A 25665-nucleotide genomic window follows, 5' to 3' on the forward strand; every position below is an offset into this window, starting at 1 on the left:
TAAGAAATAATAATTCTTGGCAAATTTTTTTCTTCTTTTATGTATCGTACATATGCTAAACGTAAGGCTTCATTTCTTGGTAAAGGACTCATCAAGTTGTATAGAGAGCTGGGTTGTTTTTAAATACTTACATAATGAATCCTCAACATCCTAAGCCATTTCATCAATTTTTTGTTGCACTGTGTTATTGTTCAAAGGATTTTTCTTGATAATATCAGCGAATGGCTTGTGCAGTGCAGTGCGTATGACCTCACTAATACCTGGTATGATTAGTTCTTCACCAACGTTATGCGGTTTTCCCTATTTAGCAATCAGTAAGGACATGTTGTAAGAGGCGCAAGTCATCATCATCTAGTTTGGATGTGGCTGAAAACATACCTGACAATGTTGGTTGTTTCAAAAATTCTTCTTTAAAGTGCTTGAAAATACGATAAATCCTTATCTTTTTTTTTGCATGAACTTTGGTCAAATGTTCTTGTAGTCTTGAAGGCTTAGATTCATTTGAAGAAACGTTTTGGCAAATCAGGCACATTGATAATGTTTTGTTTGTATGCGACTGATTTCTTCTTGGGTTCATCGATGATGCTATCTGTAAAAAAAGTTAAGTTTACAAAATTGCAAGAATGCAATTTCTCGTACCTAAACCAAATTATTTTTACAAGAAAACGTATAAAATTACTCATGTTAAGCCTACTTTTTGATTGGAACAACAATAATTTGCTTTGTGTGTAATCCATGTAAGTAATGTACCGACTAGGTATCGAATATGCACTGAAATTTGTGTGCACTACATCAAATTGTTAACTGCTTATCACACAGTTGAGAAACAATCTAAAACTGATTTCATACGTCTCACGTATTTATGGTATTATACAGTGAACAAGTCAAAACATGCACATGTTCCCGCCGATGCGTACTGGACTTGTAAAATCCCGATCATTTGAAAGCGTACGCCCGACAAAACTTTGTTACGACCTGTCTTCGGACTCCAACGCCGATCGACTATGACTTGCATTTTGTATGTATCCTTAGAAAATAAAGTAAACATTACGACCTGTACTTACATTATAGAACAGGTATATCATCAAAATTTTGATGATCATTTTTTTACGAACCTATTTGTTGTCCTTTATGCTTTCACCGCCTCTTTTGCTCATGAAGCCACTAGTCCCTCTCTGGATCGTTCCAGGGTCCCAGGGGGTGGATGTACTGCCTACCTTGAGAACCACAGATCTAGATGATGTATTTGAGACATTACAAGACATCCAAGTTTGCAAGTTCATTCTTTTCCGAAAAGAGCTTCCTTCAAACACAGTTCGCTTACCTTAGCCGTTTTGCCTTTCATCCTGTTCAATCTTCTTGAAACTGTTTTCTTCGGCGTTACTAAGTGTATATCCTGTATTTTTCACTATCAAACCGAAGCATCTCCTTAATATATGTTTTGTTTAGTGAGTAAGACTTACTGAAACGAGATTCGTAGCGGTTTCGATGAACGTTGCACTTCCGTTATATCTTCAAAAGTTACTTAACATGTGACAGAATCATTCTATTTTTAGACAGATTGGTGTACGATTGTTGCCACAACGGGAGCTGCCTCTGAACATATTGTCATATAACCTTCAATTATTTCAATTATTCATATGGCTATTACACATTGAAGTATGTTGCACATTTGTTGATTTATCTTACATTTTATGCTGTTGTGTGTGTGTGTGTGTGTGTGTGTGTGTGTGTGTGTGTGTGTGTGTGTGTGTGTGTGTGTGTGTGTGTGTGTGTGTGTGTGTGTGTGTGTGTGTGTGTGTGTGTGTGTGTGCGCGCGCGCGCACGCATTGCACACAGTAAGCATATTGAAGGAACTTCTAAATAATTTATTAACATCTGCATTGATATGTTTGTATTAATATTTATATTTTACAGATATATGTACATATTCGCATGTTAACATTCATATTTACAAATATACTGTCTTTACATTTATTTACTTTTATATCTACATATTTTATATTATATAATCCAAACATTATGAATAGTATATTAATTCACAACGATTGAAAGTTGATGCTTTTGGCAAAATAAATAATTCTGAATACTGCTTTCCACTCGTCTCTTGAAGTTCTTAGGTGTTCTATTAAGGGGAATCATGATCCAGTCCAGTAGCTGATAGTTATAGAGTAAGTGATTGACAAACACTTGAAGGTGTGGACATTAGATGCAAAATCGCGATGTCAGAATATACAATCTATTTACATAATGTCTAATTTTCCATGTCTTGTTAGTAGCGTGGTTAAACCTGGAGAGATGGCTTGTATCTTCAACCATAGTCCACTTCTGATACTTGGCAAGAATTCGTTTGTTGTTGATCCGTTTTCGGATGTTTTCCATTCTTCTTCCTATAAACTTAGGTTATTTCTTATGCCAGTATTTGTATAGCTGATTTTGACTACTTTTTTTTTAACTGATTACTAACCGTTCGTTGTCCGCGCGGTTAGCCAAGTGGCTATACGCTTCGTAACCATATGCCTGGGAAAGGAATGTCCTGGGTTCGATACTCGTCGTCGACGTGAGGAGCTTAAGGATATCTCTCAGACATAGCCAAGTTAACCGGTCTTGGGTGGGGACAGCAGGGTTTATCTCTCCAGTTTATCTGAGGTTTTTCCTCCCGCAAGCAGGCAAACTGGTCCCGTCAACACACACGGATTTCAGTAAGGAATACTTAAGCCATAGGCCTGTGGATAAAATTGAGATGGTGCCGTACTTCCCCGTAAACGGGGCCTCGGTCGTTATATCATCATACACTATAATAACATAACCGTTCGTTCAGAGGTGTTTCTTTATTATTTCACCGGATCTTCGATTCGTGTTACCCCAGTATGCGCCCTCACCCAATAGAACTGAATTACCCATCCCTGTAGACTGAGATTCCTTACCAGATTTCATATTTGCTCTATTAACGCTATGATTGTTCTGGTATTCTTTTTATGTCGTCAGTAGTGCCTCTACAGTCATTTTATATTGTTCCTGTGTTTTGATGAGATGTTTTTCTGCTTGGTTGTTTGAAAAAACAGCGTTTTGTATAATTGCCTACCTCTAATATACTATGACGGAACAATCGAACGTTTCCTTATGTTTTACTGCCGTCAGTGTGTATGTGGTATTCGTCACTTTCAAAGCTTTCCTTCTCTTTAAGATATTTCCTTTGTTGGGTGAGGCTACTTATTACAATGAAGTGGAAGTTAGTGTGGTTTAAATCAATGTTGTCATTTCCGTTATATCTTCCGGAAGTGACTTCATATATTAGACAGAACTCTTGCACCTTCAGGCAGAACAGCGATAGTCCAGATAGAAAACAAACTGCGTAGAACGATATCGTCCTATCATTTAACTATTCGTAAGACTAGAAGGCGTTGAACTCTAACGCTTTTTTTTTTGAGATTTTATTACATCTTTCTAAGCGCTTCGGAGCACGATATTTAATGGCAGTATAGCTCCCCAGTTTATTCTTGCCGACTGATTTACAATTTTCAAGTTTTTTTTCTTCCAACAAATGCGATGCGTTTGATGTTAATATTTTTGTCTATTGTTACTTTTAGGTATTTGAAGTTACTGGCTACCTATAGAAATTCCACATTTAGGAAGACCGTTATATGTTGTTTGCATTGTTTAGGAGATATGTGGAGCACTTTAGACTTTGTGCTTTTGAGGGTAACTTTCTTCTCTCTCGCCCACGCTGAAATTTTAGAAATTCGCGTCCCCGAATCATTATGATAATTTCCATGTCCAGAGAACTGACTTTCGTTTCAGTAGTGAATGGATGTTTTGATAATGTGTTGTGCTGTCTGCTCGGGAAACCTGATCCACAAAAAGAACCTATAGGGAAGTCTTTTGACTTCTTTTGTTTTCAATGTCAGTTGCACTTCTGTGTGGGAAATAGTTTTCTGTAAGGTACAGTAGGTTTTTTTGATATTTGTCATCTCTTAATTGTGTAATTAAAACTCTCAAACATGCAGCATGGAAGACGTCTTCCACATCGAATGAGATCAATCGTAGGAGATGTTTTCACTGTAGACTGTTTTCAGTGCTTCATTGGGGTCTAAATACATAGTGGTTGTTGCTTAATAAATCTCTTGAAGAGATAAGTTCATTATTCGGTTAATAAGAAGTTTTTCTACTACTTTATCAGTGACATTTGAGATTTATTGGCTTGCATTTACTAATTTTGTCGGATGATTCTTTTCCTAGCTTGATTATGGGCATAACTTGCCTTATGAGTTTGGTGATCTAAATCAACTTTCAAGCGGCCTTGACCTGATTGCTGAAGGCCAATTGTCAGGTAAATGTATGCAATGTGTTGTCATTTAATTCTCACCCCCCCCCAATGAAAATCTTGGGTAGTGATGACAGCAGTCCTTTCATCAATTCAGGTGAATGTGTGCATACCAGGAATTGTCCCTTTCAGTTTCTGATGCTACAGTTAATTCTCACCTATCCATCAAAATCATGGTTAGTGATGACATCAATCCTTTATTTTCTAGTTTTGATATGTCATCGGAATCAACCATTTCTTCTGTAGTTACTAGGGATGTCAATCCAGATTACTTAACATCTTTATCATACTGTGTGTCTATTGTATCACTTCTTTAATCTGATGTCAAGGTAGAAATGAAAGACTATGCAGTCCATTTCACATCTTCTAATGTGTCATCTGTTTTGTCTGTTTTATTTGACTCGTACAAACACCGAAGATTTAGTGTAATATATATGATGATGCATATGGTTTGTCTAATGTCCCAAGTTTAAGTGATCTTCAAGACTTCACAGATAGGTGCCATCAATCTCATTGGAAACATGACTTTTTTATACAAACATACCCCAATGTACCTGACAGAAGCACGTGGAGTAAATTGTGTTCGGCAGGTTCTCCTGAAACAAAGGAACTGACATTATGTTGAATTTTTTCTTGACAATTATTCATAAGACTATTACACTTTTTTATAAATAAAAAATTATTCCCTGAGGATGCCAATAGAAACAGATTGGCGAAACATGTAGGAGGATAAAAATAAAGCTACTTGATAAAGATTTTATAAAAAAGTGTAATAGTCAAAGGAACTGACATTTTTAAATGACTCTAATATATTTTATAATTTTAATCTGAACAAATTGTATAGTCTATCTTGTGGTATTCCAATATATTCTAATATTTTTATGGGAGAGAAAGTAAGGGGGATTACGAATGACAAGGAATAAGAATGATAGATTATTTAGTAACGGATTAAGTGAGTTTGTGTATGGAATAAAAAGTGCAGAAACACATAAACACAGATTACTGAGCGATATACAAAAAGAATGAGAGAAAATCAGGGACAAAATCACGCATCAGTGGCTTAAAGGATGTCAAGTTTAAAAGGAGCAAACAAGATATTGTGCTGTATGGGAATTCTATAATTAAGGGTGGGAAGGATGGTAGAGTAATTAAAGCGTGTTATCCAGGGTCAAAGATTAAGGATATAACTGAGGCTGTGAAATTGCAGAAGGATGGAGTGAGTGAGATTATTGCAGTTGTGGGGATGAATGATCTAGGTAGCGAAAGATTTTATGGGAGACAGGATTTGACGGACTTAATGATAACAATGAATGCAAAGAGCGAGAGTGGTAAGATCATGAGTGTGTTACCAAGATTTGACTGTGATGAATTAAACAGAAGATCAGTTATAGAATGATGTCAAGATTGTGTAAAAGCTTTTGCATAGACATGATACTGAATATTCATTTCATGAATGTCTAGGTTGAGATTGATAAGACGAAAGAGTATTTAAGAGAGATGGTTTGCACTTAAATGGATTGGGCGCTTGGCATTTAGAACATTTATTCATAAAGGATAGAGATTCTTGGTTAACTAAGAAATATAGTTGTAGGGATTGAATGTAAGGGATACAGTATCTTCGGGCAGGACAAAGAGGACAGAATGAATTGAGTGAGGGGTTTTACTAATGATATACGAATCGGTAAAGTCAAAAATGGTAGACGTGCCTCATGGCGACAGGTATGTAGAGTTCAGTTCATTTGAGGCTGTTCAGTGAGAGATAGAAATCAACAGGGCGAAATATGTAATGGGTTGTTGCTATAATCCAAGGAATAAAGGGAGAATGTGGATAGTACGTATTGGCAAATTAGCAGAATGAGTGAAGATCTAGTGATTATTATGCGATATTTTAATTTTGGGGACATAGATTGGGAAAGGAATGGTCTCAACGAACAAAGGAAATGGATTTTATACAGTTGTTAAGAGATAATTACCTGAGTCTACTGGTAGTAGATTCTTCTGGATCCTCCTAGACAGTGCACCACAGAAATTAATAATATTTTAAAGGTAGCAGCTCCATCCCATACATTAGCACAGTCTGTAACAAATTGGCTAAGGTCCTTAAAAAATACAACATCAGGACGTTCTTCACCACACTTCCAAAAATCTGTTCTCTTATCAGCCATCCAAAGCCTCCTCATCACAACCTAAAATATCCAGGTGTATATAAATTATGGTGCGATTGCAATATCCCTTATTTTGGACAAACCAACAAATATATTGAACAACGTATAGAGGAGCATAAGAGAGATATCTCCTATAAAAGATCACGTGCTACTGCGTTATCCAGTCATGTTCGTTTTTCAAACAATCCTAATGATAATCTCCAAAGTCACTCCGTTTGCTGGGATAAATCAGAAAATATTTTTAGCTGTGGTGACAAGTTCGAAAGAAAAATTGTAGAATCAAGGGAAATCATCCTGAATCCGGAACATTTAAAGCAATTTAAATTATAACATCCCAGATAGCGATACTGCAGTTATTCAATATTGGCGTTCACGAGAGCCTGCACGCACACATGCACTAAACAATAGTGCGCCAGTTAGAACAACTCAAAAAAATACAACGTTTTTTGTTTCAATTATGTGTCGCAATTTTTACCTGTAATTCCAAATTTTTTAGATACTTCAATGCTTATTATTTTCCTTTCTTTTAATGAATACCTGTGAAGGCTGTTATAGGCCGAAACTAGTTGTATTATTCTCATTAAAACTTTATAAGTTACCTCGGTTTTAAGTCATTAAATATATATATTTAAAAAAAAAATATATATATATATATATATATATATACTGACTATAACCGAAACTAGAATAACAATTAAATTTATTCAAAACGCAACATGTTTCATCGGATTGTCCGACTTCTTCAGGCGTGGGAACATAGAAAGCAAATAATAACCACTATAAGAAACATCGTATCACTATAAAAACGACTATTATAAAATTCAGTTAGCTTTGAATTGTAGCTACAGTCCGTGTCCAAATCGTCGTGAAGTGTACTGTCACACTGCTCTTCCTTAAGGTGCATCTTTAGCAGTGAACGCGTCTTATCCTATCGTATAAAATGTAAAATTAAATCGAATGCGTTAAAAATCGTATTAAATATAAACTAGTTGTAGAAATTATGCTACTCAATATGCAGTATATTCATACATAACAGAAAGCGAATAAACTTTTGTATTATAACCCTTTTTAAAAGTGCCTACATTATTAATCATCCTATATCATTAGGTATTAGCCATGGAGGTTTCCCAGAGGAGGTTTTTTTCGTTAGAGAAAATCTCTCGAATAACATGCAAATTATGTAGACACGGTACTTCCTCTGATAGAGCATCACGCATTTCTGAAATCAAATTACTTCACTATGCGAGGGCATTAGTGACCCAAACATATTTAAAAAAAAGGCGATGATATAAAAATAAATAATTTCCTATCATATTTATTAAGTGTAAATTAATCGATAAATCAATATAGAAATTTAAATTTAAGTTCTGCATCGATATCTGAGCAACGATAGTTGACTGGATTGTACTCCAATTACTAAAAAATTCCATATCTATATAAACACATTCAAAATAAATATATAGATATTTTTAAAAAAAATTCTTATTATGTAAGCTTGCGTGAGCCGTATTAAGGTTTATATGATCGAATTATGGTCCAATGAAATAAACCTCTCGCTGGTAAAATATGTTCATATAAAATTCCATATGTGTATAAACACCATTCAAAATAAATACACACTCTTTTTTAAAAAAATTCTTATTGTGTAAGCTTGCGTGAGCCATATAAGTTTCATATAACCGAGTTGTGGTGTAAGCAAATAAACCTCTCGCTGGTAAACTACGTTCATAGAAACAAGCAGGTTTTAAGAGGATAAATTGTAATCTGCCATCTCACAGTTCTAGACGAGACTCCATTCCAAATCTTTACAGTTGAAGAGAGTAAATTTCTCGACACATCCACACGATTGCGATACGGAGGAACATTATTAGAAGTCGATACGAGTGAAGAGTGTAATAATTCAGAAATTTCGTTTTTATTATGAACGAAATTATGAATTAATTTTTATATAAAAATTTACATCAATGAAACCTTTTACTCTTCATTATATTTTCTGTTATATTCTTCTTTATTGCAGAAAATTACTGGAAAAGAAAATTGTGGAAATTAAACATCTTCATACTTCACAAGATTTACTTCGAAGACTTTCCGAAAAACGCCATTGGTGGTAAAAATTACTGTCGAGGAATATGAGCAGATTTAAGTAGTGAATGTAGTCACTATGAAATGTGTGTGGTGAAAATACCGTATATAAAAATGCTTCACAGATAAAGACAACATTCAGAAGTATTTTTGTCGTTATAAGAATATAAATAGGATATTTGCGCAATCGGCGAGAACATTAAAAATGGTATCTAATTCCGCATGCAGGGTACATTCAGAAATTTAAGTTCTAATATATTGCGCTAAAATAGGTCAATTATTTTCACTTACGTAGGAGCACTTCATTTGTAAACTCTGTAAAGTAATTTTTTTAGACTGAAAGAAATGATCCATGAATATTTCTTGCAAAAACTGTTGAAAGTGATTGAATAAAGAACTGACTCAGAAGCGACATTGAGTTTGAAGTTCAGGAGAAACTTTCAAAAGGCAAAAATCTGCATAAAAATATTTTAAATTAAATTAAGCATATGTGTTAATTAAAGGGTAACATTCAAGAAATATCTTTCGTGTGTGAAATATGTGCGAAAATATTTTCATTTAAGTGTTCCCTTACAATTCATATGAGAATTCCTACTGTTGTAAAATAGGTTAAAAGAAATTTTTACAAACAAGCCATCTAATAACTCACTTGAGGGTGCACACTCAAGAGATACCTTTCAGTTGCGAAACCTGTTTCAAGAAATTTTCACAAAAATATCATCTCATGAATCACATAAGGGTTCACACTCAAGAGAAATCCTACACTTGTGAATTCTGTGAAAAGAAATTTTCATATCCCAGTAGTTTCAAAGAGCACATAAAGGTTCATACTCGTGAGCAACCCTTCACTTGTGAAGTATGTGAAAAGAAATTTTCATATAGAGCTAATCTCAAAGTACATTCAAGGGTTCATACTCGGGAGCATCCCTTCACTTGCGAAGAATGTAAAAAGACATTTACACAAAGAATTAGCCTCAAAGACCACTTAAAGGTTCATACTCGTGAGAAACCCTTCACCTGTGAGGTTTGTGAAAAGAAATTTTCTTATAGAAGAAATTTCAAAGAGCACTTAAAGGTTCACTCTGGTGAGAAACCCTTCACTTGTGAAGTTTGTGAAAAGAAATTTTCTTATAGAAGTAATTTCAGAGACCATTTAAAGGTTCATACTCATGAGAAACCCTTCACTTGTGATATCTGTGAAAAGAAATTTTCAAGAAACTACATTCTGAAACAGCACTTAAAAGTTCATACTCGTGAGAAACCCTTTACTGGTGAAGTTTGTGAAAAGAAATTTTCTTATAGAAATAATTTCAAAGAGCACTTAAATGTTCATACTCGTGACCAACCCTTCAATTGTAATGCCTGTGAAAAGAAGTTTTCATATAGAGCTAATCTCAAAGCACATTCAAGGGTTCATACTCGTGAGCATCCCTTCACTTGTGAAGTATGTGAAAAGAAATTCACACAAAGAATTAGTCTCAAAGAGCACTTAAAGGTTCATACTCGTGAGAAGCCCTTCACCTGTGAAGTGTGTGAAAAGCAATTTTCTTTTAGAGGTAATTTCAAAGTGCATTTAAAGGTTCACTCTGGTGAAAAACCGTTCATTTGTGAAGTTTGTGAAAAGAAATTTTCTTATAGAAATAGTTTCAAAGAACATTTAAAGGTTCATACTCGTGAGCAACCCTTCACTTGTAATGTCTGTGAAAAGAAATTTTCACAAAGATCCAATCTCCAAAAGCACTTGAAAGTTCATACTCGTGATAATCGGTATACATTGTGAGTTCTGTGAAAGAAATTTAGAAACCTGCGGTCTTAATACACATAAAGGATTTACACTTGTGAAGATATTAGCATGTGACATCGTAAAAATAACATCTTTAAAATATCATCTGACAACTTGTTAAATCCCTAAAAAGAATTTTTGAACGAACTAATTCCGACACTTTCCTGGTAATGCACTCCCAGTATTCATTTCTCACTTCTCGTGAAATTTAAGAGAATTGAGCGTATTCTCAGATCATATATAAGAGAAAGGTTGTAGATTGACATCTTTACTTTGTGTGGAAAGTAGTTTTCAAATCAGAATAGCTTGCAAAACCACTTGTCAAAAACTGCAGAATCGTCAATAGAATGAAACTGCAAAGAAAATTTCATGCTTCCTCCCTCGCAGTTAAGGATATTCGAAATCATATTTTTAGTTGTAAAGTTGTGAAAAATCTTTCATATCTTTGGAGACCAAGATCTTAACTTCATAACTCATCCGAAAGAAAGATTTTTCTGTTAATATCTGTCAGAAATATCTTGGAAATGTACGTACGTATATTTTGATTTTCTGTGAAATAGTCTATGAAACTACTCAAATATTGTATGAAAATGTTTTAGATTGAAATAAAGTTTTTGGGTATTTCGTTTCCTTTGGCGCTATTTCCTGTATGAATGTCGTAAATATGCATTGATTTAATACGTTTCGTCAAGTCATTGTTCGGTGGATGTCTGCTTTTTTATATTACGGCAATTTCGTTAACATATTTTATACGAATCAGAACATCTCATTGCATTAAGCTCATTAATAAATTACCCACCTGTGTGGTCAGCTAATACACTTGGAAAAATTGGTAATACTAAATTTATCACAAAAACGAGTTGAATAATTTCGAAATTTGTAATGCCAAATTATATTGTATGTAATATACTTCACGATATTGCAAATAATGAAACTACTGAAAATATTTTTACATAAATACACTTCTCAGTATCACAAATATCAAGTTACCTTTCATGAGAAAACATATTTCATTTGATAAATTTTATTGCTTTGCAAGCTTTTTCTTCGTCTACTTTCTAGATGTGTCTTTCTATGCCAAGAGAACGTTGTAGTGTAGAAGTGAATCCTCCAATATCTATGGACTACATGGAAAATTACTAATATAATGAAACTTCGTATATGATTCAGCCGTACCTTGAATACTGAGCTCAGGTTTCATCACCTGGCGTTCTTCGAGCTTAGAAAGCGGTAAAGAGGACCCTGAGAACAAGTGACGAAGCTGGTTACAGTTCTGTCGTATGTCTCCTATGAAGATATGCTTAAGCTGAGTTGCATCGTATCGTTAACAGTAGAAAAAGAGGCGATATGATAAATATTTTTAGGAATAGAGAATTTCGATAGCGAACTAGGTTTTACCCCTGAGGCTGGATAAGATTTTTTGCTTCTAGAGAGAATTGATTGCGATAGACAATTGCGAGTGCCTTGACAGTGAATTAGTTCAAGGTAAAATATGATAAGGGATGTGTGTATATCCGATTGCCTGCAATGTGTCTGGTCCCACTCGTAATTAGAGTAAATGTTCATTACTGTTAATGTTTAATATCTATTATTAACCTAAGAAAAACCTCTATTTCTGCAGTTGTTCACAGTGAACACCTGCAGATAAATCAAAGTGATTTATCCTTTCCCCGCAAATTCAACATTTTAGAATGAAATATTCCGATAAGTATATTTTTTCATATCATCTCGCCTATACTGCTATATGAAGCTAATATATTTATACTTTCAGTTAAGTATATATCCTATTCTACTCATCCATCCATCCATCCTAGGGCGCGTTGAGTCCCCCCATAATGAGGAGGATTATGACTAAATGCAGCCGGGTCGTCAGTCATTGCTGTATCCCCTAAGGGCAGTATTTTTGACTCTAATCCCTCTGTGTTCAAGGGCCAGTTTGCCTATTCTGCGAACGAAAACCCCGAGTTTCCTGGAGAAAAAAAATACCGTATGAGACCGGCTGACTCACCTCGAAAGAGACCAGATAAAGGTTCCTGATGTCTTAGACCCCGGTCGTTTCGACCAAAGGGCTTCATCTATATTCACTGGGCTATGGATGTTCAAAGTGTATGCAGTGGGACATGATTTTCAAATAGGACGGGTTTTCCAAAAAATAACATATCACTGCATAGCATATCCTACCCAATATTGAAAAATGATCACATAAATATAATTCAATATTTTATCGTTTCAAAAAATAGTTAAGGTGCCACTTCATTACATGCAATTCCTTAAACCCGAAAAGAAACAAATTGCAGAACAGCTATCTCTTAAAAACATCGAATCATCTGAAAGAAGATTAATGTCCTTCACAAAAGAAAGTATTTGAGACCTAAATATAATCCACGAATAAATTAGGACATCCGTAACAGTTTGCAATATAAGACACGTTATGGAATAAAGTTAAAATTCAACTATATAACAATCACCTAATAATTTAAAACACAAGAAACCAATCAACATTTTACATGCTGAACGCAGAACGAATACTACTTTCAGAAACTCCTGGAATTTATTGCCAGTATGAAAACTGGCACTAAATTCACAAAGAAACACTGTCTGTTCTTAGAGAAATATTAAGCTGAAAAACGAAAATCACACGACACGGTTTTATCTCCAAGGACGTTAGCCAGGAGAAGAAGTAAAAGGAACTCGTAGAATCATTTAACTACTCCATCATCTATAATATTACACATCTCAAGAAGTTTACTTATTAGTCGTAATACAAAACTAAATGTGACCTCGTAACACATTTAATACAACTAAATCATGTACTTTTGAAAACTGTGAACACTATGATCAAAACGGACACTATTACCAAAACAAATAAAAGCCCAGAACTATTACATCCATTAGAAACAGAGAAAAAAGAAATGACGTTCAGAACTACAGACCTATAGCTAATTTGCTTGTCATCTCTAAACGTTTCGAAAAAGTAATACACATAAGACTACAAAACTACTTCCACAAATATAACATCATCTCACAAAACCTCTGCCGTTTCCAGAAAACGAAAAGCACAACCATGTTATTACAGACCATTACAAATGTACTAAATAAAGCTTTTGATAAGAACAAATTTGCTATCCTCATACGTCTTCACTTAACCAAAGCATCTGAATACAGTTGACCGTTGGCATTTCTATTAGACCAAATATATCCAATCAGTTGAAAAAAGCAACCACAAAAAAGGAAAGGAGGAGGTTTTCGCCAATCTCGCCCCGTCATCGTGCGACTCATTAACAGCTCGACAAAAGGTAACCTCATAAAACCTAGCAGGATAAAAAAAAAAAAAAACAGTAGCCAAAGGGTTGAATTGAACTCATGACCATACACTAGTCTACCTCTCCGAGTACATAACATCATATTATTAGAAACTATTCTACTATACAAGGAAATTAAAAACAGAAACAATCTGCCAGTTTATATGGGTAAGAGATAACATTATTCCTTAAAACAACACAATATGCAATTCCAATCTAAATAAAATCCTTCCAAGATCTCAACCAGCTGCCATACTCCGAGGTAATTATATCTGTTTGCTGGTCTGGAACAACATACCAAGCAACATGAGCAATTACCTCGGAATAACTACCTCATTCTAAACTCAATAAGGACTATCTATTCTCCATATCAACATCAGGAGCATTCAGAAATGCTAACTGATCCTGCAAGCGTATATGAGGGGAGATATAGCCAGCATAGATATTTTAGTGATAACAGAGATGTCCACAGTAAACCAAGAGGCAATAATCTACCAAATGCCAAACCTTCAACAACACAAACACTGTGTACAAAGTAAACGAAGCGGTGGTATAATATTATTTAGCAATAATAAATTAGATGTAATAGAAAAAAAACTTACAACGTTTCGTAATTACGAACAGACTCCCCATGAGGATAATTAATAATTAAATAATTAAATTAATAATTCGGGAACCAGTTTCTTTCGCGCATGCACTTCGCCGTATTATTGAAGCAGCTCTTCCCGTTATTTGGAAGTCAAATTCAAGGGCCTGGGTCACACTTGCCATGTTTGAAGATTAGTTCTTGAACTGTTTTGTTCCTGTTGTGGAACGTTATTGTTCATAAAAAAAATTCCCTTTCGAATTCTGCTTGTGCTGGACATCCAACATCTTAAGCTGACCTTCACCCTATCGTATTTTTACCACTCAATGACATCGTTACAACAACCAATGGACCAGGGAGTCATTTCTGCATTTAAGGCTTATTATTTACGGAGTACATTCCGCAAGCATTCAGGGCTACGTAAGATGATGTGATGACCTTCAGAGACTTCTGAAAGAATTATAACATCTACCATGCCATTAAAAATATTGCTCGTTCTTGGGAGGAAGCGAAACAATCAACAATTAGAGGAGTGTGGAAAAAACTGTGCCCTCATTTCTGTGATGATTATCGTGGCTTTCGAGAAGGAGATATCGCCGAAGCCAGAAAAGCTGTCGTGGATAGTGGCAATGGATTGCACTTGGACATCAATGAAAATGATGTCTTGACTTACTAGAGTCCCATTCACAAGAAATAACCAATGAAGACCTTATGGAGATAGAGAAGCAGCTGAACAGAAACACAAAAACATGTAGAATCAGAAGATCCAAAGACAAGAAAGCTTACGACAAAAGAATAAGCTGAAGCCTTTTGTCTCATTGAAGCAGAATTTGTTAAGACTGAGTAACCAGATCCTAACATTGAGCATTTACAACGGTTTACCATGAGAACACCAGCTGCTACAAGGCCATTTATCATGAAAATTAGAAAAAGGCTATGCAAACAACCCTAGATACATTTTTTTAAAGAAACTGACTAGAGTGGTAAGCTCCACTCCTCCAAAAACAGAATCAAATCCCGATTCTCCAGCACCAGGTCCATCCTCTCTAGCACCATCTCCATCATCATCTTCCGGTTAATGTTAGCCTACTTTCTTGCCTCAGAAATGCCCTTTCCAGTTAGCAAGACATTGATACAACCTTTAATGTTGTATCAATGTCTTGCTAACTGGAAAATTCTGAAATTTCTCCTATCTAAACTGTTTCGTATGAATTTGCTTTTATGTTCTGTTTGTTTAAATTAAAAGAAAGAGCAGTATTATTACAGTATTACACTGTATTATTATTATTGGAACATACGAGCCATTATATTATTATTATTATTATTATTATTATTATTATTATTATTAATTATTATATTTATTTTAATTATTATACTTTGTTATATTTTAATTATTATTATTATTATTATTACCCATATGCACTATTCATCAGGGAATCCGAGTTACGTACAAATCCGACTAAAGACGTTCTCAGCAACGTATGCGTTCGTAAAAACCTGGGACCGCCTGTATTTTAAAATATATGCATCGAAGTAAAAAAATATCAAACAACAGAACTCGCTGATAATAAATGCAAACTGCAGACCACCCAATTTAAGTACTACGAAATGTCTTTATGAATTAAACAGATGGCTTTCTGCCATGGAAGAAGGCGCCACGTATACCTTATAATAATAAATGACATGAATATAAACATTACGAATATAAATAACAACACTTCACAATACTTGGACCTCTTATCAACATATATAACAGTGGTATTCAACCTTTTTTACTACGCGAGCTACTTTTCTATAAAACGTTATTCGGAGATATACTCTCTTATATAGATCACGTTCCCGTGATATCTTATTACGCACAAATAAACAACTAAAAAAAATGCACAACTAAAAACTTTATTTGTGTATTGAAAAATTATTTAATTATTTTAATACAACAAAAAAAACAAATATATTGGAATAAAATATTTCTCTATTTTGGAAAACTAAAGTTAGAAAAAACAACAGATTGATTACAAACTCACAAGTTTGTAATCAATCTGTTACAGGAAATGCTGGTTGATTAAAAAAAAAAAAAGCATTGTTTGGACCTCGCAATATTTTCATAGTCAAGTTGATATGAAGAAGTGGCCAATCGCAGACAATCATCCAAATGATCATTTGTAATTTGGTTTCTTAATTGATTTTTTATGATGGTCATATTTGAAAAGCGGATTCTGACAAGTATGTCGATCCGAAACACGACAGAATTTTTCACGTAATATCAGTTAATATTGGGAATTTTTCATGTGCATACTTCCAAATGACTTCATTGTTGATTGATTTTAAACGTAAACTATTCTGAATGTTTATTATCTCAAGTTCTACTTCAGCTTGGTTTATATCAAACAGCCCACTAATTTTATTTGAAATTTCTGTGATGTTCAAGTTTTCTTGAAATGGATTATTGATAAATATACAATCATTTCAGTTTGATTAAAACCTTTAAATCTTGAAATTATTTCTTCCTCAACTAAGTCTATTTCACGAATAAATTCTTTTAAATCATAGACGTTTTTGAACAAAATCAAGAAATGCTTCGCTATGCAAGCATTTCTTGATTTTGTTCAAAAACGTTTAGTAAATATGGGAGATGTCTACATTCGCGGTCATTTATATTTTTCTTTAATAAAAGTAAGTATTGTTGGAAAGTTTTTATTGAACTTAACATGTCAATTAAGTTTAAATTCTAAGTTTAAACTCTAAATTTAAATTGCTTAATTTCGTACATAAATCTACTAAAAATGATAAGTGTAACAACCCTCTTTTATCACTCAATTGTGGATAAATATCTCCTTTTTCATCAAGAAAAATTTTATATCGTTAATTAATACAAGAAATCTTTCTAAAAATTGACTTCTGCTGAGCCCAGCGAACATGATTGTACAACAGAAGTTCCCTATCATCATCTGCCTGTAATTTAAATAACCGCCGTTGCAGGGCTTTTCCTCGAACATAATTTACAATTTTAATGTAATATCCAAAACATCTTTTGTGTTTAATCTTTTACTACACAGTACTTGTTGGTGAATAATACAGTGGTACGTTAAAAAAATCTGGATATTTGTCATCGTTTTTACATAATGAAATGAAGCCCAATTTATTACCTATCATGCAGGAGCACCATCAGTAGTAATAGACACAAGTTTAAAAAGCGGAAGTTTGTGTTGTTTCACAAATTCATCAAATGCAGAAAAAATCTCTTCTACCCTAATCCTTCCCAATAATGGTATAATTTTCAAAAGTTCTTTACTTGAATAATCTTGAAATACCATGCGAATAAATACCATTAACTGAGCAATATCAGTGAAGTCGTTTGATTCATCAAATTGTAATGAAAACGCAACTAACTTGTGAATGTCTGACATTAATCTGGCCTGGAAACTTTTCTCCGGCAATTGGAACTCTTCCTTTCGGCAATTTGAAACCTTGTCTGTGGCCTAGAAGTAGTCTCTCTAGCGACGTCTCGAACCGAGAATCTCCTTTCTGGAAGCGGGAAACTCCTCTCTCAAGCAACGTGGATTCGGGCAGTCTCTCTGACGGCGACTCTGGACCGGGCAGCCTCCTTTCTGACAGCAATTCTGGAACCAGTCCCTTTCTGCTTGCTCCAGTCCCTTTTTATTAGGCCTCCTCTGAGACCTCGCATGAAGTTTGGCAACCCCCAAAGAATCGGTATGGGTCTTTCATCTTAAGTTTCAATTTTTTTTTTACAATATTCACATTGGACTTAACCTTTTTACACTTTGCTTATAATCGTATTCACTCGGCTCGCTGTTTGACTTCCACTGATCCCAATTAATTCATTTACCCGGACTTATAAGAAAATTACTGATTTGACAATTTTAACGAAAAATAAATAAACAATAGTAATACACTTAAAGCGAATTAAAAATAATACAAAACAATGATAAATAAAATATTATGTTTTCAGTTTTAATTAAATTTCTAAGTAAGGAGGAATACACAAGAGATCGACCGGTCGATCGCGATCGACGGGTTGAACATCGCTGGCATATAACATAAGCCCATCTCTACGTTCGTATACACGAGAAGAGATAGCCGAAAACTTCATCCTGTACTGATCACATAAATATATGAACCCCACCAACAGCTATACAGCGACCGTCATACCTTGTAAACTAGCAGACCATCATCGCATGTCACTGCACTACAGCTTCATACTGAACCAAAAGCTTTAAAACTCACTGAAACTACAAAACAGCAGAATAGCATCATAAACGAAACTATAGTAAATAAAGGAATCCGAAAAATAGACTGGATACAGATAGCATCTTCAAAGTCTGCTTATGATGTACATACTTATCTTAAACTTACGTTTAATAAAATATTTAACAAAGCAATTCTCAGTTGCAATTAATTATTCTGTTTATCAATATTATTCACAAAAGTAGAACTGTCACTTCCAGAAAGGGAATTGAGTAGATGTAACGAGCTAATATATTCTTTTTTTTTTGTTATGAAAAACAGATTTGTTATGAAAATTGTATAATATAAGAATTAGTTTTCTCATTTTTCTGTTAAAAAGATATTGTTATGGAGTTGAGAGTAATTTTTATTTATTGGTATGGTATTCCCCCCCCCCCGTTGCTCATCCGTCGCGTAGGACGGGGGAGCCTTCCTAATGAGGGATTAATTATGTATTTATAACTGTAAATCCGTGTGTATTCACGGGCCAGTTTGCCTGGTCTTTCACCCGGAAACCCAAGTTTCCGGGTGAAAAAACCGTTTAACACCGTATCAGACCGGCTAACTCACCCTTAGTCGAAAGAGACCAGATAAAGGTTTTCTCACGTCATAGACGGGAATCAAATCCAGGTCTATTTTTAATTAAAAAATAATTATTTAATTTTTTCTGGGTTTACCTTTGTATGTTTTCAAGATATATTTTTAATAGGATGGCAATTATATTGAAATTAGTTTGATCATTCTTTAGAATTAATAATGAAATGGGCGTCATTTAATAGTGGAAAAGTAGCAATGTGTGCTTAACAAAGAGAAATAGCTATTCACGCTTTTGGGATCGAAGATATTTGGTGAACATCATTGACCAGTAAGGCTGCAGAAAGATGACACATTTTTTTTTTAATTTTTTACTAATGACACTGATTTAAATGATAATAATGATAAAGATGATAGTAAGTCTGTTAAATTCGCTCATGCTATGATCAGACTCAGCACTCAGAAAATTTTTTTGTCTTCTCCCTAACATACTGCCTCAGGTAATTATCTCTCACCAGATGTATAAAGTCTATTTTCTTCCCTCCATTTGACCGGTCCTTCTCCCAATGTATATTTCAACTACAGTTGAAATCCCCATAATAATTACTCGACCTACAATCATCATGTTGCTAATACGCGTGTCATTTACATTCCTCCACGTACCCACTGCATTATGGCAGCAACCAATTGCATATTTTATCCGATTGGCTTCTATCTCACACCAAAATGACTCGAAAGAACTTCCATCTGCAATACTGCCCCCCCCACTTTCCCCGTTTTATTCTTTCTGTCCTGTCTCAATATGCTATAACCTTTGCATTCTTTTCCTATGACTATATCATATTCAGCCAACCAAATCTCACTAATGCCTATAACCTTCGGTCAAGTTTGGCTAACCAATGCGAAAAGCGACTCACTCTTATTTCTGTTACTTCTGGCATTAGTGCACATAAACTGAAATATCCCTTAATCCAACAACCTTCTTTTAACCTTGTCCTTAACATTTTAAGTTAAGAACTTGGGGTAAGTTAAGTTAAGAATTTGGCAAAGTCCATTGTTCGTACACAATCTGTCCATTAAATCATTCGCGATCATTGCTTTCCCGACTCATTTAACCTCTTAAATTAATGAAACCTCTTAAATTAGTGATCATATAAGGATGCAGACCTTGTCGGTCTGCATCCTTATATGATCACTACCATCCTTAATCATTGCACGAGAAAAACGTGATTTGGTCACACTCTCCTCAAGCAATCCTCTTTTTTAAGGAATCGCAATACAAAATCCCATCCTGACTCTCATTCTTCCGCTCATTTCTTCTCGCTTGCATATCCCCCTTCTTTCACTTGATTGTTATATCATCCGCCACTTCATTTTCAACCATTCAATCTCACGTTTGCGTATTAATGGAACTATTTCTCATCCACCATCGCCTCATTCTCTATATTTATCGCTGATTCATTCTCACTCATACCGCTTTTAACACCAAATATTAAGAAAATATGTGGAAAACTACAATCTGTAGATTTGATTCGTTCTAATTTTATGTATCAATTCTTTAAAAAAAATTATATATATATATATATTATATATATATATATATATATATATATATATATATATATATATATTAGGATAACCAAGTTATTTTATAAACTTGGTTATTTTAACTCCTAATCCCAAGTATGCAAACAATTAAGTTTGCGCCTGAAATAAAGTTCAACTCTAAAGATGATACAACACCAGGACAACTCATTGTAAAGGTGTGAAAGCTTTCATCACTATTCTTAGTATTTTCCCATAATGTAAAGCACATCTCACTAGAAGATGTATACTGCAATGCATTATTGGTGTAGTCACTACCCAAACCGGTTTAAACCTTTTTTGAGGTCTCCTCAGTGAGTAGCTGGACCCTAAATACCAAGGTTATTGTAATACGGAGCCTTATCAACTTTACCTATAGAAGTTGCAACAAGCTGTTTTTATTTTTAATAAAAATCTCTGGAGGAGATATAGATGTAATAAATTTTTTAACTTGGGGATATTGTATATTGTATACAAAATAACCAAGTTTATAAAATAACTTGGTTATCTTAATATACAATATTCTCAAGTTAAAAAATTTATTACATCTATATCTCCTCCAGAGATTTTTATTAAAAATAAAAACAGCTTGTTGCAACTTCTATAGGTAAAGTTGATAAGGCTCCGTATTACAATAACCTTGGTATTTAGGGTCTAGCTACTCACTGAGGAGACCTCAAAAAAGGTTGAAACCGGTCTGGGTAGTGACCCCACCCATAATGCATTGCAGTATACATCTTCTAGTGAGATGTGCTTTACATTATGGGAAAATACTAAGAATAGTGATCAGATCTTTACCCACCTTTACAATGAGTTGCCCTGGTGTTGTATCATCTTTAGACTTGAACTTTGTTTCAGGCGCAAAATTAATTGTTTGCACACTTGGGATTAGGAGTTAAAATAACCAAGTTTATAAAATATAAAATATATAAAATAACTTGGTTATCACCCAGAAAGGTTTATTAATAAGGTCGAGCACCTTTTGGCTATGGTATATTGGATATATATGATTTCTGCATTACTTCAACTTTGGTATATTGTTCCCGGCTCTGGTTCCCAGTGGTGAGACCCGGTAAAGGTCGAAACCGGTTTTGTTAGTGGCCTTTCTCATTATGCATTGTATTATACACGTCCGAAAGGGGTGTGTGCTTTGCATTATGGAATACATACTTAGACAAGTGATGTGAAGTCATTAGCCTCTATAAACAAGTAGCTCAGACGTGAGTATATTTTATGCGCGAAACATTGCTTTGATTCCTTGAGAAAAGTATTAAAACGAAGTACTGTATGTATAAAATTTCTTGATATCTTTCATGTATAATAAACCAGGAGGTAAAAAATTTACTCTATATATGACACCGATTTTCGGATATAATATCCTGAAACCCTACTGCTTTCAGAGTGAGGTCGACTCCACAAATTTAAAACGTATTGCCAATAATGAAAAAAAAAAAAAAAAAAAACCAATTGTCTGAACAGAATCCGAGATATTATGAACAAGCCATTAACGATAATGATCACTGATTCTACGAAACTATTTTGAGAAAGTTTATATTAAACTATAATTGGTAAGAATTAAGTATTAATATAAAATTATAAGTATTAATTAATAAAATATATAAGTATTAATAAAAAAGTATTTTTTATAAAATTGTTTAAAACAATTTTAAAAATAACTAAATAATTTTAGTCCTACAAATAATTAAATAATATATTTGTAGTATTTTTAATTTAATTTATAATTAAATTAAAAAATTAAAAATTTGTTTTTTTTTTAAAGTTTGGAATTTGGACTTCTATCTCACACCAAACTAGTGTTCCAAAAAGGGAAAACATACACTAGAAACTTAACAATAGTAAGCAGTAATAAAAAAGGAGAACGTTAAAAATATTAAAATACCAATACAGCAAAGAATAAACATCTGTAAACGCTAATACATTGAAAGATTATCTGAAATTTAGTGTTGAAAACATAAGTCCTTTTCGTTCCCTATCCTGTATTTTGGTTCAGAATTCTACACTGGTTATATGAACAATAAGAACAATGAAACAAATCTGCACTAGATTGTGGTATGGGCTACATCATATGCGGTATGAGAGGAAAGTACACAAAAATGGATGTAACTTATTATGCGTAGGCGCAAATGCCAGGAGTATCTGGAACAAACAGGTGGAAGTTTTTCTCTTAATACGGTGAAGCCCAAGATTGTTAGCATTATTCAGACACTTGCAGATATATTAACTATTGAGTGTAAAAGATACAGTATTTTGAGGAAGTATAAGCAAGATGATGGCGGAAGTAATGTGATGCTAAGGATATCAGGTAATCTGATTTCAGTTAGAAGATATTGCTATGATATCAGTTTTAGTATTCGTAATCTCATGGAGCTGTGAGTTTTTGGCTGTTTGGTGTGAGATGGAATCTGACAAGGTCAAATACAAGATGCTTTGTTTCTTTAGACTTAGTGGATCAGCTGCAAGTGACGATGAGTTGCATCAGTTAAATAAATTTAATGCGTGCCAAACGATTAACCATCATTGGTGAGTTTAATTATCCGAAAACTGATTGGGTAATGGTAAAGAGAATTCAGCTGAATTTACTGAGCTGTTGCATGATAATTTCTTTAAGGAGAATGTGACTAAAAGGAACTCAAGGTCAACGAATAACTGACCTGATTATAGTGAGAGATGGGGTTTCAGAGGAGACGTGATTGTTCTGCCTCAGGTAGGTGAAGTGATCATGCTATGCAACGTGGTAAGTAGCAAAATTCATGGATATTGCAATTAGAGGATGGCGAACTTCAAAGCACGAAGTTATGGTCATCTGTGTCAAATATTAGGTTCAGTACCACGGTACGGTGTCGGTTGCTAGATGGCAGTGCAAGTATTAAAAAGCATATCACTGATGCAATATCAGGATGTGTCCCTTGAGTTCGATGGCGGAATAAAATAGATGTGGCAGCTTGTTAAGGAAGAAATTCGTTTGAAAAAGATAATGTAAAAATAATGCCCTATGCATTTAATATATCGGCAATGAAAATTATAAGGCTCAGTCCAAAAGCCTGACAACTATTGTGCCATGGCTATTAAACTGTGGCAATGAAATAAAACTTGCTTTGAAAGCGTAAATAATCCAGAAGAATTCCATCCTTATGTTGCAAGTAACAAAGAATGTGAAAGAATAACTTCCCTCAACTGGGATGGTGTGCAGGTTGTGGATGCAGGAAAGATTGCTCAACTAATGAGTGTCATTCTGATAAATGGTTTTAAGCTGGCGTGTACAATATTCAACTCACAGCAATCTCTATACTGAAGGAGGTAATTCAGGTATATGAGGAGGACGTATTAGAGCTTTTGCATAAATTCAGCAATAGGGCTTGATGAAATACACTTATATGAGCAGGAATGCTCATCTGGTTGTATAATTTGAATCTCAGTACAACAGAATATGTTACTGTCCGACCACAGAAGCGAGAGCCGTCGCTCGCAGATTGTCAAGAAGAGTCAATTCATGTTGAAAGGGGGGGAAGGAATAAGGCTGTGCAAATTCGTCGCCAACACGCGTAGTAATCACATGCTTTATGCGTAAAAATTTCCAACAAGCAAAATAGTTACCACTTTAAAAACTAGAATTTTCATAAAAGAAAACCTAATTTTCCGACGTATAATAATAAACCCTCATCCCCCGAAACGAATTGATTACTCTAGTAATCAATTCGTTTCGTGGATGGATTCGCCTTCTTCTGTCATGCGGAGAAGTGTGTAGGGGGTCTCTCATCTGTGGTCGTACAATAGAATTCCATTGTACCACAGTATATTGAAAGAATGTATGATAACGCAGTATTCTTTGTATGCTTTTACAATTGAAGATGAGTTGGCCGATTGGATAAGCAAGTAGCGTGGCTTTATTTTCTCACACACACGGCTTTTTCATCGCGCGTACAGAAAAATTGACCATAGAGACACAAAATTTGCTGGAAAAAATATTGTTGTTGTCGGTGATGGACGGTAGATGGCGTTGATGGTAGTAGAAGTGTCGTTGTGTTTAGCTAGAGAATTATCTGGTAAGGATGATGGCGAGATGTGTGTGTGTAGCACAGCGGAGTGCTCTGCCACCATGAGTCCTTAGAGACTCCTTGGAGGTTTGCCGTAATAATAATAATAATAATAATAATAATAATAATCGAAGTGTACAAGGGTGGTACAAATATTGATATGTCTAATCTCTGGAGCAGTGAAGATTGTGAAATAGTTGGCAAGAGACCACATAAAGAAGCGAATTGACAAAGACTTTGTGCTCTGCGGGTTTACTAAGGGAAGGTCATGTTTGAGTAATTTGCTCACATTATATAGTAATGTCACGGTTGAGGTAGATTATGTGATAGTTATACCATGTGAAATTTGGACTTGGCTAACGCTTTTGACAGGATTAAGCATTGATGATTGCTGCATAAGCGGTCGATATGGAATTAGAATAAAAATTACTGTTTTGGATAAGAGGGTGGCTCTGTGACAGATATTAAAAAAGAGGTATAGAGGGAATGTGAGTCTCCAAGTTTTAAAAATTTATTTAGAACGCCTCGATCCCAGACGAGTTCAATAGCTCTGAAACAGTCAAGAGCGACGGCATAAGTTTCTCTGGACCTTTCAGAGCACGTGCCCGGTGGAGAGTGATGTGAGCGAATGTCATCTGGAGACACAGTCATCTAGATATGTGATTGTTTCCACGCATTGGAATAAATATATACGTTTACAGAGACAATACAAGAAAATTAATTCTGCAGTACAAAATTTGTCAACAATCTGAGCGATGCCATCAGGACAAGCAATGATTTTATTATTCATGTTATTTAGCAATGGTACTCAGAGTTCTGAGTACCATTGCTAAATGTATGATAAATGCAATGGTAGTAGGCAATTTCCCGTGGTCATAACATCGCGTTCGTAATCTCTGGTGAAATTACTTCCATTAATCATAAACCATTTTTTAGGAATTATCCCATCTTCTTTAAAGTGATATCTAAAAATAAGATGCAAATGCTGTAATTCAAAGAGATATC

Source organism: Typopeltis vanoorti, chromosome 9 (genome assembly GCF_054136105.1).
Source record: "Typopeltis vanoorti isolate ZY-2024b chromosome 9, IOZ_Tvanoo_1.0, whole genome shotgun sequence".
Taxonomy (NCBI): Eukaryota; Metazoa; Arthropoda; class Arachnida; order Uropygi; family Thelyphonidae; genus Typopeltis; species Typopeltis vanoorti.